A 19,585-nucleotide genomic window follows, 5' to 3' on the forward strand; every position below is an offset into this window, starting at 1 on the left:
ACATTTCAACTTGCTGCTTTGACCGCTTTAAAAAAGGTAAAACTGTCGCAGCTCCACAGACGAGCGGGAATCAAACGCAGCAGCAGCAGCAGCAGCAGAAGCAACGCGGCAGACTCCTCCCTGGAAACATTTTAAAGAAATGCTCCATTTTGTATCACTGAATATTTCCTTCCCTTCTGCTTTATGCTTTTGTTTGAGCGCTGCGGTCGGGGAGCGGAGGAGGAGCTGCAACACTTTGCTATTTATGGCAGATACTGGGACTTTTATCCAACGTAGTTTATTGATCTTAATTGAGCTCACTGTACATAAAGAAGTGATGCATTCTCGCACCAGATGTATAAAGAGAAAACTACACTTTATCAACTACCAGCATTTTGTTATTAAAAGAATGCAATGTTGTCCCCTCACACACTGAACACTGTAAGAGAGAGAATTGTTTTTCCATGACCTTCCCTTTTTTTCTATAGATTGCACATTTTTTATCTGTTCTAAATGTACCTTAAAGGGAGATTTGTCCAGTATTTAATCCTCTTATCAACATGGGAGTGGACAAATATGCTGCTTTATGCAAATGTACGTATATATTTATTATTGTAAATCAATTAACAACACAAAACAATGACAGATATTGTCCAGAAACCCTCACAGGTACTGCATTTAGCATAAAACAATATGCTCCCATCATAACATGTCAAACTGCAGCCCAACAGGCAACAACAGCTGTCAGTGTGTCAGTGTGATGACTTGACTATGACTTGCCCCAAACTGCATGTGATGATCATAAAGTGGGCATGTCTGTAAAGGGGAGACTCGTGGGTACCCAGAGAACCCATTTTCATTCACACATCTGGAGGTCAGAGGTCAAGGGACCCCTTTGAAAAATGTTTTTCTTCGCCAAAATTTAGCGCGAGTTTGGAGCGTTATTTAACAACAACAATTTAACAAGCTGACAAGCGAGTATGACATGGTTGGTACCGATGGATTCATCAGGTTTTCTAGTTTCATATGATACCAGGATCTTCACTCTAGCTTTAAAACTGAGCCGCTACAACCTAAAAATCACAAGTTGTGTTAATGCCTTAAAGAAATTAGTGGCGTAAAAATGATGTTGCATTAAAGCGTTATCGCGTTAACGTTGCTAATGTGACTCGTCTAACGTTAAACTGGACGTCGCAAAACAGACAGTTACTAGACTGTAACTAGTAACTTCTCTCCCGTATCTGCAGTGCTGTTTCTATCCATCCGTAAAGAGATGCATTTCATCACGTTAAACACGTATACTATACAGATTTACGAACACGAAACCAAACGCTGTGGAAACGAGGCGTTAGGACTCGTTGCTGCAGTCCTCTATACTCTATACTCTATACTATACATCGTCTCTCCAGTTACAGTGTCGTGGTTCTCTTTAGTTCTCTCACTCATCATTTCTCTTTTCAGTCGTTCAATCTGTCTTTATTGCTTAATTTCTCTCCATACTGTCCGTCTGTTAATCTTTCAGTCTGAACTAATTTGGTCATGACCTTTATTCTCCTCTTTTCACACCTTCCATCCCTTCATTTCTTCATTATGTCCTCCCCATCCTGCCTCTCTCCTCTTTCTGCTAACTTTTTTTTTATCCTCTTTAAAATATTTCAATTCAACTTTTTCCCTCCTCTGTCATCCTGTCCTTCTCTCCTCTCCTTTTTTATCTTGCGAGTCCCTTCATCTTTAGTCACTCTCTCTTTTCGTCCTTGTCTGTTCACTTACAGCTCTCTCTCCTCTTCACTGTAACACTCCTTCTGCCCTCCTCTTGTACTTCATCCATCCTTTTTCTCCATCTATCTCCTCTCTTTCTTCCGTCTTTTCAGTTGTTAGCATATCTTTTTTCTTTTTTTTTGCTTAATTTCCCTCCTCCTCCTCCTCCTCCTCCTTTTCCTCCTCCTCCTCCTCCTCCTCCTCCTCCTTTTCCTCCTCCTCCTCCTCCTCCTCCTCCTCTCTTTTCTCTTTCTCCTCTATTCATTTTCTGCATCGATAGCTACTTGATTCTACTTTTCCCTTGTCGTTTATCATTACCGCCCGGCCCCATTTGAATATTTAAATGTCTCTTCTCTGACTCTGTGTGTGTGTGTGTGTGTGTGTGTGTGTGTGTGTGTGTGTGTGTGTGAGAGGACATATGCATGTGTGTGTGTGTGTGTGTTTTTTGCTGCGCTGTCATCAGAGAGGCGGCAGCCATTTTTCAATGTCGCCGATTCTGATGGAGATGCTATCGCTCGGCGCTTCACGGCCATCCATCCCCTTCACTTAGCTAATAGCCACGCCGCGAGAACGAGGGATCGACAGCAAAAAAAGAGACGAGTGGAAGGTAAATATGTCGGCGTCGCACTCGTCTAACAGTCAGGAAATTATACGATTTATTCGCTGATGGCAAATATTGATTTAAAAAGGGGAAAGGGAGGAAGAGGAGGAGGAGGAGGGGGTTGTTTTGTTGTTGTTGTTGTTGTTTGTTTGAAGGATGCCACTGATCCAAAGTCAAAGAAAAGAGGGAGAGGGGGAGAAAGGAAGATAGACACGCCGATTAAAATGCATGAGATCCGAACTTTGAGATAAGTGCTGAGAGAGGGATCTTGGAGAAATGGGACGGTGGAGGAGGAGGAGGGGAGGTAGAGAGTGATGGTGTGAGGAGGAGGGGAGGGGGGGATGCATGGATGGCTAGTTGTGATGTATTCATGCCTCTAGTCAATCTCCATGCAACGATGGACTGAGATACAGAGGCCTGAGGACGGAGAGACACGGAGGAGGAGAAGAGGACTGTGAGTGTGTGTGTGAGGGAGGAAGAGAATGAGAAAGAGAGAGATACAGTAAATAAATAGAGAGTGAAGGAGACGAGCTGACGTCCACACTAACAGACAGCGGAGACGTGACAGGCTGCCATACATCGTGAAGTCAACATGCTAGCAGCACCACCCGCCACTACTAAGAGTCTCAGGAGTCACCCGGCGGTGGGAGAAAGGTTTAGTCCACTGATGCAAGAGAGAGAGAGACGATCACACGTCCTCCTTATCAAACTCAAGAGATATTTCCTGCTCCACTTTACCTCCTAGAACAACTTCACTATTCTCTGCAATACAACTTTAACAACCTTAATAAGGAGAACGATGCATGGAAACGCTTTGTCTGCAGGCTTCAGGCTCATGAGAGACAAGAGAGTCTCTTTGTGTCTGTATAAATGAAAGTACCGTAAAGGTGATGCAAGTGAGTTATCCTTCAAATCACTGAGGGATAGCAAGAGACAGGGACTGACCAGGGATGCAAACAAAGCCAGAGGTTGAAGAATGAGCATTTTTAGCTTCATGAAAATAGAGATTTGCCAAAAAAATTGACAGAAAAGTGACGGCAGGAAGTTTAACCTAGTGAATACGGGAAATGTTTGTGGAGGTAAAGATCATTATTTAATTTTTTGGAGGATTCCCTTTTGTTTGACACTTGCAGAGTCAAAAACAAAGTTTGTAGATTGTTGAAGAAAGTCATAAGTTGCAGAAGAAAAAGTTATTGCTGGATTGTGAAGCGTAAGAAATGACACCGGTGGTGTGGTACAGTTTGTTTGATTTCAGGGGGTTAGAGTTAGTTTTCATCAGCTCTCATCTATTGTGTGAACGGTAGGGCGGTCCTCGACTAAAGAAAGTATTAGTCGACTAACACTCGACTAAAACAAAAAAATATTTTGTTGACTAACTCACAAACTAAACATGAAAAAGCATACAAAATAACAAATGCGTTCGTCACCAAATATAATGCCATTTGCGTCTTTCAACCTGCACGTTTTGCAAACTGCAATTTTTTTTTGCAGCATAGCTTTTGTATGTGAACAAAATTATTCATACATAATGTTTTCCAACTGGCGCTCAGTAACGTAACATTAGTTCTTCATGGTTTTCTCCTACAACTTAATTGGATGCTGTCGGATCTGGGGAGTTAAGTGTTGACTTGCTGGGAAAGAACATGACTGATTGCCTAATTAATTAGTTTATTTAATCGACAGATCTGTAAAACTGAGTTTCTTCACGAAGAATCACACAAAAGCACCACTTTAAATCTGGTGTTTACCAGAGACCTGCTCAAAAGTTTCTTGGAAATAAGTCCTTCAGCATGAAAAAAGCATAAGAAAACAACTAATCGACTAAAGTGTCATTTATGCTCGCCGCATAAGTGAGTGTCGCAGATGGGCCGAGGAAATGGAGAACTTTTAGGAGCTTTGAGAATGTCGGTTCTCCACAAGGAGAATCACGCACGAAGTATAAAAGATCCAAACGTTTCCTCGTCATGATTTCACATCAGCTCATGTCAGTGCAACCGTACTTGAGGAAAGTATAACCGAGGCTTAAGACCAGAACCGCTGGTTAGTCGACTAATGGACTAAGAGAGGGAAGCCCTAGTGATGATGGGCTCTACTGACATTGACAATGAGAGAAAGTCAGAGGCGACCGGAAGTCATCCTCCAAGTTTATCCAAGATACATTTGCACTAAAATGCAAGATCAGTGTTTTCAGATGGATCTACTCTGGAGATCATTTTAGAAAAATGTTCAATATTTGGTCGAGAAAAGGATGTTTTGAGATTTCAGACAGATTAATGTGGACTTACATTGAATGTGAATGTGACAGACAGACAGACAGACAGACAGACAGACAGACAGACAGACAGACAGAGAGAGAGAGAGACAGACAGACGGACTGACGTGGATCAGGTCTCTGAAATCAGTTTCCCTCTTTCTAAACCTTTATTTAACTAGGAGATAATCCTCTCAACTCTCCTGTTCTTGGATTTAGTTTCTCCTCTCAGGACTCACAGGAGCAACGTAAAGGCCTCTCTGACCTCTGACCTTTGGCCTCTTCTCTCTCCTGGTCTCTGAATCCGTTAACAGTTAGAGTTGATCAGAGCAGCAGCTCAGCGTCGGGACTAAAAACACACAACATCAATAGTGACTAATTGAAACTAATTAGTAGTTGCTTCAGTCCGTTATGTCGGATATATCCAGTCTCACAAAAAGCTCAGTAGTGTGAGATACCATGCAAACTGTGATGTGAAATTTAATATAACCATTATTTTTGTCATCATGCAACAACACTTAGACGGCACTTCTTTTGGAGAAGTTGCACTTACAGTATAGTGAGAAACGTGAGCTTCTTTCTCACGTCTCTCTCGGTGTTTTCAGCCGTATCGCTGCTACGTTTCTACCACAAATCCATTTCCTTTATTTTCATCTGTCATTCAATATTAGAACTGGCTTCCCGTTCACACTGAACAAACATAATCATGAACGTGATTGCGTTTGTAGAAAGTTTACGGCAGTTAGCGATTGCATTAAAAACAGGAATATTGAATATAAAATAAGGTTCATCCAACTTACATTTATTTAAGGAATCATGTATAACTGATATTTTTTAAATTAACACAAGAAAAAATCTCAAGTACTCCCTGCAGTACTCCAAAGTACCCCTAGGAGCTGAAAGACTAATCGATAATGGACATTTTTATTTGCATTTCAATATTGATATATTAATATACTGAAAATCTACATTACAATAAATGTAATGCAGCAATAATTGGTGGAATGGTGAAAATATATTATTAGATAAACTACACAAAACAAAACAAAAACATGATAATAATTTTTTAAAAAGTCGTCTTAAAATATGCATTACTAAATAATGCATAATAAATTTCATTCAAGAAGTTAAAGTTATGGAAAAGTGAACTCACTTTTTTTCTCTCTTTGTATTATTATTATTATTTCTTTTTTTTCCAATTTTATTTTATTTTTTTCCAATTTTGAATGCTGATGTTTTCTATTGTGTGCTTAGTGTGTTTGTTTCTAAGCTTGGTTTATAAACTATCATAATTACGAACTTGAAATTGTATTTATGAAAACAACCTTGAAAAAAAGGGGAAAAAATAAAGTGTACAAAAAAAAAAATAAAGTGTACAAAAAAATAAATGACAAACAAAATGACCCAGAGCATTATTAAAGTTAAGCTGAAACAAAGATATATATTTGATGTTATATATATATCACTATGAATATGGGTTAAGAAAACACAGAAAGAGCTTTCCAAACACAGAGGAAGGAGAGATAAACGCTTGACAAAACAGAGGAGAGGGGGAGAGAGGGGGAGGAGAGGAGAGGAGAGGGGGAGAGAAAATCAACAAGCAATCATAAGTTTAATTTGGTCTCCATATTAATGAGCACGGAGCTGAAATGTCAGCAAAAATGCAGTCATACATGAAAAACATTTAATGCATTTTGAACATTAGTTTTTTTTTTCCTCTCCTCTCTTCTCGCAGATTCATCTTATCCGCCAAATGAGAGAAGTTTGTCGGAGGCTGCGTAACGGAACGATTTTGTCGTCGCGGCAGCTAAAAGTTCGGGGGATGTGATAAGGACGCATCTTCATCATCATCCTCCTCGTCTGTTCTCTCCTCCTCTTCTTCTCCTGATGCTTTTTTTCTTTCCTCGTCCTCAGACAACACTTTTCTCTTCTCTTCCATCTGTAAATCCTCTCTTTCCTTGTTCTCTCTGGCTGTCAGCCTCTTCTGTTTCCTCTCCTCTTCTTCCCTCCTCACTTCCCTCCTCTTCTTCATTCAGCCCACATGGTTGATTCATTTTCATATAGTGATGTAAAATATATCTGTATTTTCTTGCATCTTCTGTAATGAGTTCGCTTCATTGAATCTCCACGTCAATTACGGGACGATTACAGAGAGGAAAAGATTGTGGTTGTAGGAAATATACTCTGGTTAAGGTATAGTTAAGTTAAGGGTTAACTGGATATAAACCATGTAACTGTCCAATAACAGCACAGTTGTTAACAACAACATGAATCTCGTATATTATATTTATTAACTGTTAAATTATACTCTGTACATTTTATTCCCCAACATGAAGTTGTAAATGTTTTTTGCAAGCTCGCTCCACACTGCCAGGAAATATTTATTTAGATTTCTTTACCATTATTTGGTTTTCATTATGCATTCAGATCTCCTTAAACTACGCAGGTTTTAGCATCAAAATGCTATTTTTCCTTCAAGCCCTTCTTAAAAACGTTTCCCCACATGGTGACCTGACGTAGGTTTCTGCACGATGACGCTGCTACATGTACAGTATATAAATATATATATACATCCTTATAGTCAGTGTATCAATACAGTCACGCATGCTTCCAGTGTGGAGAAGCAGACAGGAGTACCGGCAGGAAGCTAAGCGACGTACTGCTGTGGACGCCACGTTAGTTCAGATCAGAAAGTCACACAATAACACAAACTAACTGACCAATCGATGCAGCGATAGACCAACAACGCCCCTGTTCTGAGAGGTTAAATTACTGTTTTTGTGAATGGAGTCTGGTGGCTTTGAAGACGGCGATACAATGGCTTCAGTTCCCCGTCAGAAAGGGCGCTCTGATGGCGAGGTAAAGTGGTGAAAATATTCTAAATACAGCGTACACTTAAACTGATTTTTTTAAGGAGGCTTAAATCTGTTTTTCTGTTGCTCCCGTCCACCGCCGCTTCACCTCGCCGTCAGACAGCCCTTTCTGACGGGGAACTGAAGCCGTTACATCGCTCTCTTCAAAGCCACCAGACTCCATTCACAAAAACAGTAATTTTACCTCTCAGAACAGGGGAGTATACGTACAACCCCACTTCAAAAACTCCAAACTAACCCTTTCAGTTATTTCCAGACTTATCACAGCAAACATTGACTTCACATTATCCATAACCTTATTGATTAGCTTACTGCGCTAACCTACGTCACTGCTTTATAGCTGAGTGGGCGTCTGCCCTTTTAATACTGTGGCGACCGTTACTCGTACTACTGCTACTAATACTTCATTTTTCTGCTCTCCATTGCAGCTTTACTCCGTTTAACTCCTCCTCCTCCTCCTCCTCCTCCTCCTCCTCCTCCTCCTCCTCCTCCTCCTCCTCCTCCTCCTCCTCCTCCTCCACCTGCCTCTGCTGTTTTCTTCCTAAACAAAGTGTGTGTGTGCAGGAGATACACAAAGAGGAGAGAAAAAACACAGTATGCTTGCTTACATTTGTGTGTGTATGTGTGTGTGTGTGTGTGTGGGCGTGTGTGTGTGTGTGAGTGAGTGAGTGTGTGTGTGTGTGTGTGTGTGTGTGTGTGTGTGTATGTGTGTGTGTGTGTGTCTCAGTGTCTCCGGTTGAGATGGATGTTCCACCGGCTCTGAAAGAGCAGGAAGTGGCTCTCTGACACCCCATTTATACCGCCAGACACTTCAACCTGTGTGTGTGTGTGTGTGTGTGTGTGTGTGTGTGTGTTGGTGGTGTGAAAGTACAGCCACATAAACACATCACCGTCTCCAAACTGCCTCCAGTTTACAATAATTGCAATAATTACATCTATATGTTAGTTTGTTCAAAGACACAACGGTCAATGTTTATATTTCTATTCCTCTGTGAAGCTTTTACAAATTACAACTATTAGATTTCACTTTTACTAAACCAATGTTCAATCTCCTGAAAAATATAAAGAATAGCTTATGTTTATTATGTTATGCATTTAGCATAAAACAATATGCTCCAATCAGAACATGGCAAACTGCAGCCCAACAGGCAACAACAGCTGTCAGTGTGTCAGTGTGCTGACTTGACTATGACTTGCCCCAAACTGCATGTGATTATCATAAAGTGGGCATGTCTGTAAAGGGGAGACTCGTGGGTACCCATAGAACCCATTTACATTCACTGATCTGGAGGTCACCAAAATTTAGCATAACTTTGGAGCGTTATTTAACCTCCTTCATGACCAGCTAGTATGACATGGTTGGTACTGATGGATTCATCAGGTTTTATAGTTTCATATGATACCAGTATCATTATTATTGCGTTAACTTTGACAGCCTTAATAAATCCTCTCATATATTTATGGTGGATTTGAATATTTCTGCCACTCTCCTTTCTCAATGGTGTAAAACTGAACTAGTGTAAAACCTTGAACTCTAAATCTAAATGAATCTAAACTCAGCCGTCTGTGCTGCTGAGAGTTTCTGGACGTTTCTCTTTCACCAAATTAAAAACCCTCCTGTTTGGACAAAAAGATGCAAAAAAAAAAAGGCAAAGAGACTTTCTCTCTTTCCAAACGAGGCGACACAACAAAAGACCCCGGCAACATGTTTTAATTGTCGCCATGGAAACCAGATGAATGAGCCATTTGACTGGCCGGTAAAGACGGCTCGCCATTCAGCCTCGCAGCGAGTCACGTGTGTGTGTGTGTGTGTGTGTGTGTGTGTGTGTGTGTGTGTGTTTGTGTCGCTGGGAGGTCATTAGTACAAAGCAAGGAGGGTGAAATTTCTACCAGTCTGTTGAGAGAGAGAGAGAGAGAGAGAGAGAGAGAGAGAGAGAGAGAGAGAGAGAGAGAGCAAGAGCAACATAACAGACATGTTGAATGAATGCACATACTAATAACTGGCCATTAAAAAAGCAAAAGGAAAAACCAATAAACAATCCCCTCGGCTGTTTACGGATTTCACCTGAACATGTTCCTCCAACCGTTGAGATATGTGTTTTATTCACACCATTATAAACCGGCCTGGATTTAGTTGAAAAGTGTACTTTTTATATCGAGGGGTATGATATGGTAAAAAAGAAACAGGTCAAATGACCTGTAAATGTCTTCATTAATGACCTTCTGTTGTTCAAACCTAGAACAACTAAATCATCATCATCAGCGTTTCTTTATCATGTGAGTATGATGAACACTGCAGCTTCAGGGGGATGTAACCAGGCCTTTAGACCAGTGGTTCCCAACCTGGGGCAGGATTGGTCTGCTCTGAGGTTGTCAAAATTAGATTTGCACATGTATAACTAAAATCATAATAGCACTTACTGGATAATAATGTATACGTTGTTAAGTCTGTATGTAAAACTATTTAAAAATATATATTTTTTTGCTACTTTGTAGCAAAATCTAGCAGAGTATTCCGCTTCAATCCATATTTGTTGGCATTTAGCCTTTCAAAAACCAGTAACCAGAAACAAGAAACGCTTCGCCAGAAACAAGAAACGCATCGCCAGAAACAAGAAACGTGTCGCTGGAAATGCGTCACCAGAAACAAGAAACACGTCACCAGGAATGCATAACCAGAAACAACAAAATGCGTTGCCAGAAATCAGAAATGCATCACCAGAAATGCGTAACCAGAAATAAGAAACGCGTCGCCAGAAACAAGAAATGCATCACCAGAAACAAGAAACGTGTCGCTGGAAATGCGTAACCAGAAACAATAAACGCATTGTCAGAAACAAGTAACACGTCGCCAGAAATGCATCACCAGAAACAAGAAACGTGTCGCTGGAAAGGCGTCACCAGAAATAAGAAACACGTCACCAGAAACAAGAAACGTGTCGCTGGAAAGGCGTCACCAGAAACAAGAAACACGTCACCAGAAACAAGAAACGCGTTGCCGGAAATGCGTAACCTGAAACGAGAAACGTGTCGCCAAACCCTTGTTTTCCTATCGTACGGCATGCCTGCCGTGTGCTCCTCTCTTGCGCCGGGCGTCACGTTTTTCTAGCATTTTTTTAGACGTGCATAAAAGTTTAAAAATTCTCAACTTGTCAGCGTTGGGCACAGAGTCGCACCGCTCGTCAATCTCACACTTGGCCCAGGCAGCCAATCAAATCAAGCAAGAGGCGGGCTTTACGACTTTACCACTTCCTTCCTGTTTAGATGTTGGTAGATGTTGTAGGAACAGTCGTACAATGGCAGACGAAAGGTTGATATGTATTTAATTTTGAACTATATAATTCAAGGTAACTGTAACTATATAATTTTTTCCCCGTTGCATCCCATTTGATCTTGTGGTTGTGAATGCAGCGCACCACGCTGTTCTGCCCAACGTGCTTTACCAAGGCGTTTTGGAAGCGTCTGATCGGGGCCTGTATCTGGTTAAATCCATTTTTTTATAGTCTTCATTACAAGACCAAAACATAACGAAATATAAATTATAGTAATGTATAAAGAAAACACCTTCAACTGACTGAAAGAAGTCAATTATTATTATTATTTGTCCAGAGTTAGTCGTTTTATTTGTATCAGCTGAATATTGTTGGTCCGAAAAATCGGATAAAGAGAGAGAGAGTGTTGGCAGCGGGGAGGTTGAGTCACACAGGCTGTGGGATGCCGCTATAGGTCGATGCCAGGTGACCTTTGACCCCCTAAGAACCCTGGGAATTCTCTCCTGGCAAGACAAACAATACGAGCAGAAGAAGAGGAAAACGGAGAGGAATTCCAGAAAGGGGTTGGGTTCAGATAGCTGTTAAGATCTGATGCTAAACTAATCTCTAATCAAACCTTTAATCTGTCCTCGGTATTGTTTCAGTAGCTGACTGTGCTGCCAAAGATTGTTTATGAGTGAATAGATGCATCACTCTGTAACATCCTTCCACGACTCTTTTCTAGAGAAATGATCCCACTGATGGCACGTTCAATACAGTTGAGTTTATACATAAGTATTATGAGCTATGAGGTTGTGAAAATGAACTTTAGCTTCATTAATGTGATTAATTAAGTAGCTTCCACAACAATCTGTGGCACTGTGTCGGGTCCTCAAAGGGCCGTCTGGGGGTTAACACTGAGTTTCAGAGGTGAGATTAGTTTTAGTTGAGGGGTCAGAGGCCGGTGAAGGAATTATGTCAAAGAGTGTCCTCATGAGTATAGAAGTACAAATGTGTTTGTGTGTGCTGCTGACCCCATAGGAAGCTGCATGGATCTCACTATTCAGAGTCTGAACAAAGACCGGCTTTATACTGAGAGAGGGAGAGAGAAAGAGAGAGAGAGAGAGAGAGAGAGAGAGAGAGAGAGAGAGAGAGCATGTGCTGTCATAGAGAGGCATTAATGTATGTTTGGCAGCGTGAGTTCCTCTGTAATATTCTTTAGTTTTATTCCAGTTGAGCAGACCAGACAGAAAACTATTATTAGTGATATTAAAGGTGCAGTGTGTAGGATTTGACGCCATCTAGCGGTGAGTTAGGAGATTGCAGCCAACTGATTCCCAACTTTCCCAGCGGTCCGAGCGTGTAGTAGAACTACGGTAATAATAAAGCCTCACTGATTTGAAATGAATAAGAAGGAGACAAAGAACTCCTCCATTGTTCAATGAGTCAACAGAGTCAATCTACTGCCTTACTACTAATCATCTCAGTGGTGACAGTCTTACTGAAGTGGGCAGGTGTTGGTCAACAACACTGCCTCTGTTGTTGACTGTGTGAGTGTGTGTGTGTGTGTGTGTGTGTGTGTGTGTGTGTGTGTGTGTGTGAATGGAGTAAATGAGACAAATAGAAGGTCAGAGGAGGCCGATGCAGCGACCTTTATTTACCTCAACTGCAGAGAGAACCATTTGAAATGTGACAGAAACAGGAAATGATGTTAGTCTGTCTGAATGTTGAATTATTTGCAAAAAAGTTAACAAAAAAATACTACTTTTAAAAGATTATTTCTAAACAAATCAATGTTACAAGCTAACTATGAAAGTCGGATATCTGTCCACACATTTCTGCGTGAAATAAAGATGCTTGTTTGTTACCAGGCGGCGACCTCCGAGTCTGAAAAGTGCCAAAAACCAAGATAGCGGCGGCCTAAAACCAAGATGGCAACTTCCAAAAAACAAGATGGTGACGGCCAAAAACCAAAATTGTAACAACCAAAAACCAAGATGGAGACAGCCAAAAACCAAGATGGTGACAGCCAAAAACCAAGATGGCAACTTCCAAAAAACAAGATGGTGACGGCCAAAAACCAAGGTGGTGACGGCCAAAAACCAAGATGGTGACGGCCAAAAACCAAGATGGTGATGGCCAAAAACCAAGATGGTGACGGCCAAAAACCAAGATGGTGATGGCCAAAAACCAAGATGGTGACGGCCAAAAACCAAGATGGTGACGGCCAAAAACCAAGATGGTGATGGCCAAAAACCAAGATGGTGACGGCCAAAAACCAAGATGGTGATGGCCAAAAACCAAGATGGTGATGGCCAAAAACCAAGATGGTGACGGCCAAAAACCAAGATGGTGACGGCCAAAAACCAAGATGGAGACGGCCAAAAACCAAAATGGTGACGGCCAAAAACCAAGATGGTGACGGCCAAAAACCAAGATGGTGACGGCCAAAAACCAAGATGGTAACAACCAAAAACCAAGATGGTAACAACCAAAAACCAAGGTGGTGACAACCAAAAACCAAGATGGTGACAACCAAAAACCAAGATGGTGACGGCCAAAAACCAAGATGGTGACGGCCAAAAACCAAAATTGTAACAACCAAAAACCAAGATGGAGACGGCCAAAAACCAAGATGGTGACAGCCAAAAACCAAGATGGTGACAGCCAAAAACCAAGATGGCAACTTCCAAAAAACAAGATGGCGACGGCCAAAAACCAAGGTGGTGACGGCCAAAAACCAAGATGGTGACGGCCAAAAACCAAGATGGTGACGGCCAAAAACCAAGATGGTGACGGCCAAAAACCAAGATGGTGACGGCCAAAAACCAAGATGGAGACGGCCAAAAACCAAGATGGTGACGGCCAAAAACCAAGATGGTGACGGCCAAAAACCAAGATGGTGATGGCCAAAAACCAAGATGGTGATGGCCAAAAACCAAGATGGTGATGGCCAAAAACCAAGATGGTGATGGCCAAAAACCAAGATGGAGACGGCCAAAAACCAAGATGGTGACGGCCAAAAACCAAGATGGTGACGGCCAAAAACCAAGATGGTAACAACCAAAAACCAAGGTGGTGACAACCAAAAACCAAGATGGTGACAACCAAAAACCAAGATGGTGACGGCCAAAAACCAAGATGGTGACGGCCAAAAACCAAGATGGTGATGGCCAAAAACCAAGATGGTGACGGCCAAAAACCAAGATGGTGACCAAAGAACGTATATTGCCAAGAAGTGAAAGTCAATTTTTCGTTCCAGTTACACTCCCGCCATTTTGGACTGACGACTACCGTTCGCCAGTAAAACATCCACCTAAAAAGTGCTGTATAAAAGTAAAGTACAATTATTTCTATTCTATTGTCTTATTCTACTGAAATGGCGATATGGTGTTGAACAAATAAATATCATAAATATAATACGAGTTTTCAGTCCAAAATGGTGGCAGCAACAAAAACAACGGAGACCAAAAACCAAGATGCCGAACTCTAGGCTTCAAAACCGTTGTCCACAAACCAGTGGGTGTCGTCACGGTAACTACGTCCACTTCCTATATACAGTCTATGTTTGTACAGCAAAGACACACTATGGAGAATCATCAGTACCTCAACTTAACATGCAACAGGACGTTATAATACTTCAGCATCTCTGATCTGACAGCAGAGTCCTGTCATCATCACCGCTGTCTGTTGATTCCCTCCTCCTCCTCCTCCTCCTCCTCCTCCTCCTCCTCCTCCTCCTCCTCAACTATGACAGAAATGTAATAGCATGGCTCTCGGCATGTGTGTGTGTCCAGCAGACCGACCATGTAGCCTAAACGACAGACAATCTTTATTCTAATGAAGAAGGTGCCAAGGTCAAACGGAGAGCAGGGTGATGAATGGTGATCACACACACACACACACACACACACACACACACACACACACACACACAAACACATACAATGTGACTCACACATTAATTGTGTATCGCACCCCCCCGTCACTGTGTAACTGCAGTACTGTGTGTGTTGTCATGACTTTTCTCACACACACACACACACACGTTTAAAAAGGAGGCTTTCCCCTTGAGATGACATTAAACATTATTCTCACGACACACACTTAAACAAACCGTCACAGGAAATAAAATCAGGTAAAAGAAAAAGTGCAGCGTTTCTCTCTGATCTACGAGTCTTATAATACTTTAAGACAAAGTGTCAACAGTGATCAATAAACCTTCACTAAGAGTTTATTCCTCCTGTTGTGTGTACAGTAAATCTAAATATCACAGCTTCCTGTCTGTCTGTACCTTTAACTAGAGGTCGTTATTTATCTTTATATGATTAGTAATCACTTATAATACTTGTGTTTCTTGTTGTGGACTCCTGATTTATCTTTTTTTTAAGGTTGAAACTGAAACCCAAACAAAAAGTAAATTCATTTTAAAAAAGTACATTTAAATGTAGGAGATATTTATCATGTTTTATATTGTTATGGTATAAAAACACAATCAAAACAAAGCTTACTCTGAAAACTGTATATTAAGCGTCAAAAGTATAACAATTGTGTAATGTGGTTTACAGTATACATAACATTTTAGATGTTAAGAAGAATATTTTAACTCAAGATGCAATTTGTTGTAATAGAAAGTACACTTTCAAAATAACGATCATAATTTAAAGTCTTTAATGCACATTTTTAAATTTTAATTTAAAGTCTTTAATGCACATTTTTAAATTTTAATTTATAGTCTTTAATGCACATTTTTAAATTTTAATTTATAGTCTTTAATGCACATTTTTAAATTTTAATTTATAGTCTTTAATGCACATTTTTAGATTATAATGTAGTCTTTTTTTTTTTTTTTAAAGATGATTTTTTTTGGTCTTTTTCCTTTATTTGACAGTGATAGTGGTGAAATGGGGAGAGAGAGGGGATGACAGTGCAGAAAGGGCCACAGGTCGGATTCGAACCCTGGGCCGCTGCAGCAAGTCTTTAATGCAAATTGTTTTGTAATATGCACATATCATCTGTCCCTTTATGTACATATTGTAACATGTTTATATCTGTGACTGTAAATATAAATCTGACTCACTGTGCATCCAGTATATAGACATCTCTACATGTTCACGCTGTACATAATCATCCAGTCTATGTACAGTTTTTCCATCCAGTATTCATTTCTTTGCACTATTTGAATTGTTTCTACTTCCAGAACACTTGACTTGTATATAGTCATTTTATTATTGGTCATTATTGTTCCTAGCTGTTATTAATATTCTGTGTTAGTACATTGAGAGAGCTGCATAAAACCGGAGTCAAATTCCATTTATGTACAGTATATACGTGGCGAAATAAAGCTGATTTTGATTGTGATCTGATTCTTAAAAGGAAGCAGAGTTATGTTTCATGTGTGTCTTTGAGGTCTGACAAATGTTTTGAATTAGCATTCTTCCTCATGAAACATCTGCAAATAAAAATATTTAGAAATCTGCATTGTTTACATTTATGTTTAGCAACACAAAATACAAAGCAAACCGTGACCAGCTGATAAAAACATTCATCCGAAGCACCACAAGTGGCCAGAACGTCGCAGTGATCGAGTCCAGGAATCACTCAAACTAAGAAAATGTGTTGCTTTATTTTGGTGGAAAACTTTTAAAAATAAAAGCCTGATTGATTTTAATTCTGTTGCTGACGTTCGTTCGTTTTGTGAGACGAGCCGTCGCTTGTTGTTTTGGAGGGAAACTCTGCAAACATGTTTACAGCCAACCTTGGCCTGACATTGGCTCGGTGCTCGTCGTCAAACTCCACTTTTATTTCTCTGTGAGATTCCTGCTCATTCCTCTGAGTGTGAGTGTGTGTGTGTGTGTGTGTCAGGTTTCAGTCAGACGGCGTTCCTGGGAAGCTGAGGAAGTCTCAAGAGACGGAGAGAGAGAGAGAGAGAGAGAGAGAGAGAGAGAGAGAGAGAGAGAGAGAGAGAGAGAAGGAGAGAGAGAGAGAGAGAGGGAGAGAGAGAGAGAGAGGGAGAGAGAGAGAGAGAGAGAGAGAGAGAGAGAGAGAGAGAGAGAGAGAGAGAGAGAGAGAGAGGGAGGGAAAGTTGGCGAGATGCTGCTGAGTCGTGTCTCTTTGTTCTAAAGCAGATATATCCCCGACTTTATCAAGACTGACAGAACAAACGCACAGGAAACAGCCTCCCACAGGACACATAATCCACACACACACACACACACACACACACACACACACACACACACACACACAGATGAGAGAGACAGCGAACACACACATACGAGAAGAACATTTGAGAAAGTGCAGAGACACACGTGAATGTGAACACACACATCAACACACTTAAAGATAGTAGAGTAACACACACAACTTTGAAAACATGGGTGTGTACTTTTAGAGGACAAGAACGCACACTTACTGCATCCACACATGTAAATGCACAAACACACACACACACACACACACACATGCTGACAAGCAAACACGGGACACCTTTACTGCTGTGGACAAGAACACACACATGTTTGACATAAAAGGAACCCCGAGACGCCGTGGAGGAGCTTCAGATGGGAAAGTGATGAAGACAACAAGGTCAACCCGTAAAGAGGAAGGAGGAAAGCAGAAACTGGAATGATATCCTCTGAATATGACGGCCAATGTAGGTAATAAATAAATACATTACTGTGCCGGGAGAGACGGGGAATATTCTGACAAAAACCCTAAACATTTCCGAGATTTAAAAACTTGAATATTCTCTGAGTTTATAAAGTCATACATTTGCGAGAAAAAAACGTGTCTGAATTTGGCTGCTCCTAAAGTCGTGTTATTATAGTAAGGATGGCCTCTACGTGTTTTCTTTCATGATCTTTCTGTGTTACTTTATGAATATAATGCTGACATCAGTATGCGCTGTACTTCTATCCTCATGTTAGTCCTGTTGCACGTTTTATTTTGCAAACAGGATATCAGATAAATCCTAAAGGTCGCTGTTTCCGATGTCCTCTCTGATCGTGGCGAAGGTCCTGAAAGATACATATACACTTTTTCTTTCATGTTCTTTCTGTGTTCTTTTATGAACACAAATAAATACTAATATAGATAATATGTTTTGTACTCGGCGGCTCACGACAGCGCAGTGTTTAACGGAGGCGTCTGTGGTGTGATGATGTTGATCCAACCGTGCAAAGTGAAGCGATGTGGCTCCTTGAAAAAATAAATAAATAGTTTTTCAGAGTTTTTTTCTCGTAAATTTACCACTTTAATCTCAGAAAATATTTGAGTTTTTTTGCCATTAATTTACCACATTATTTATTTATTTTTCTCATAAATTTACCTGAGATTATCTGAGTTTTTTTTCTTGTATATTTACTACTTTAATCTCAGAGAATATCCTAGTTTTTTTATATTATAATAATAATAATAATATAATTAATATTACCCCTCTCCCCCAGCTCCATCATTTTCTCTTTTCAACCTACAATGGCCCTAATATGCTGTTGTTTTATTTATATACACTGATAAAGTATAAAACTTCATTATGATGAAACTAATCATTACTACAAGTATTAACCTCAAGCTGCCTGACTGTCTGATGATAAGTTTATTTTACACAGAATGAATAAAGATATTAAAAAATGTTAAAATAATAGGGATGAAATATAACATTTAAAATATAAAATAAAATAATACCTGCTATACTTGATGTCGACAGGTGTTAAGTAATTTAAAACTGTAATGTAAAGAATAATGTAGATTTAGAGAGTGTAAAAGTGAGGACGATTTTAAAGGTGTGTATGAATAATAACGTCTTTGCCTGCACACACAGACATACGTTAAGACACACAAAAACACTTTAAATCACACAAAACCTGACTGAGGGACTGAATATATATATATATATATATATATATATATATAAAAGGTAGAAACACACACACACACACACACACAGAGGGTCCCAGAGGACTCCAGCTCTCTGCTCGTATAACAAGCTGCGACAAACGACAAAACGCGACATCAGGACGTCTGACCCAGGAAGCGCTCGACTCAACACATCCTGCCAGACACACGCACACACACTGTATACACACACACACACACACACACACTATATAAACACACACACACACACAGAGTACAAACACACTGTAACGCACAGTGTAACACACAGCAGACACACAGCGAGGCAGCAGCAGAGCTCTGCAGGTCTCTGGGGACAAGAAAAGGGAATATCAGTCTACAAAGAAAGAAAGAAAAGTTGGTGTGTGTGTGTGTGTGTGTGTGTGTGTGTGTGTGTGTGTGTGTGTGTGTGTGTGTGTGTGTGTGCGTGTGTGTGTGTGTGTGTGCGTGTGTTAGAGAGAGATTTTCCTGAGCTGCAGGACGTTTCTTTTGGAGGATAAGGAGAGATTTTTGCTGTTTCAAAGTGTTTTTTAATGGTTGAAGACGGATTGTTTCCTTCCTTTCTTTCTCTCTGAGTCTCTCTGAACATACAGAGGTCACATCTTTGTGGATTATAGGAACATATCGGATCCTTTTACTCACTCATTTAATTAATTTGTATCCTTCTTTCCTTTCCTTTTTCCTTCCTTTCCTTTCCTTGCATCCTTGTTTCTTTACTCCTTACTTTGGTTCCTTCTTTAATTCTGACTTTCAAATCGGTTTTCATTCCTCTATTCCTCATTCTTTCTTTCCTTTCTTCATTTCCTCTTCCTTTTTATCATTTCCCCCTCGTCTTCTCTTCCTTCTTTTATGCCTTTGTTCTTTCCTTTCTTCCTTAATTTCTCTTCCTTCCTCCCTTCCTTCCTTCTAGGTATTACACTAAGGAAGCTGCAAAGTGTTTTCAGCACACAGATGTTTGCGGCAACAAATTGCTTTA

The 19,585-nt window shown here is 40.4% G+C and overlaps 1 protein-coding gene across 2 annotated transcripts in view; it reads right to left on the minus strand.

The window, feature by feature from the left end:
- Window positions 1-19,585, minus strand: part of akap6 (A kinase (PRKA) anchor protein 6) — a 420,277-nt gene that overhangs the window by 259,378 nt on the left and 141,314 nt on the right. The gene's annotated exons all lie outside the window — the stretch shown is intronic.

The sequence above is a fragment of the Sebastes fasciatus genome, chromosome 15 (assembly GCF_043250625.1).
Source record: "Sebastes fasciatus isolate fSebFas1 chromosome 15, fSebFas1.pri, whole genome shotgun sequence".
Lineage (NCBI taxonomy): Eukaryota > Metazoa > Chordata > Actinopteri > Perciformes > Sebastidae > Sebastes > Sebastes fasciatus.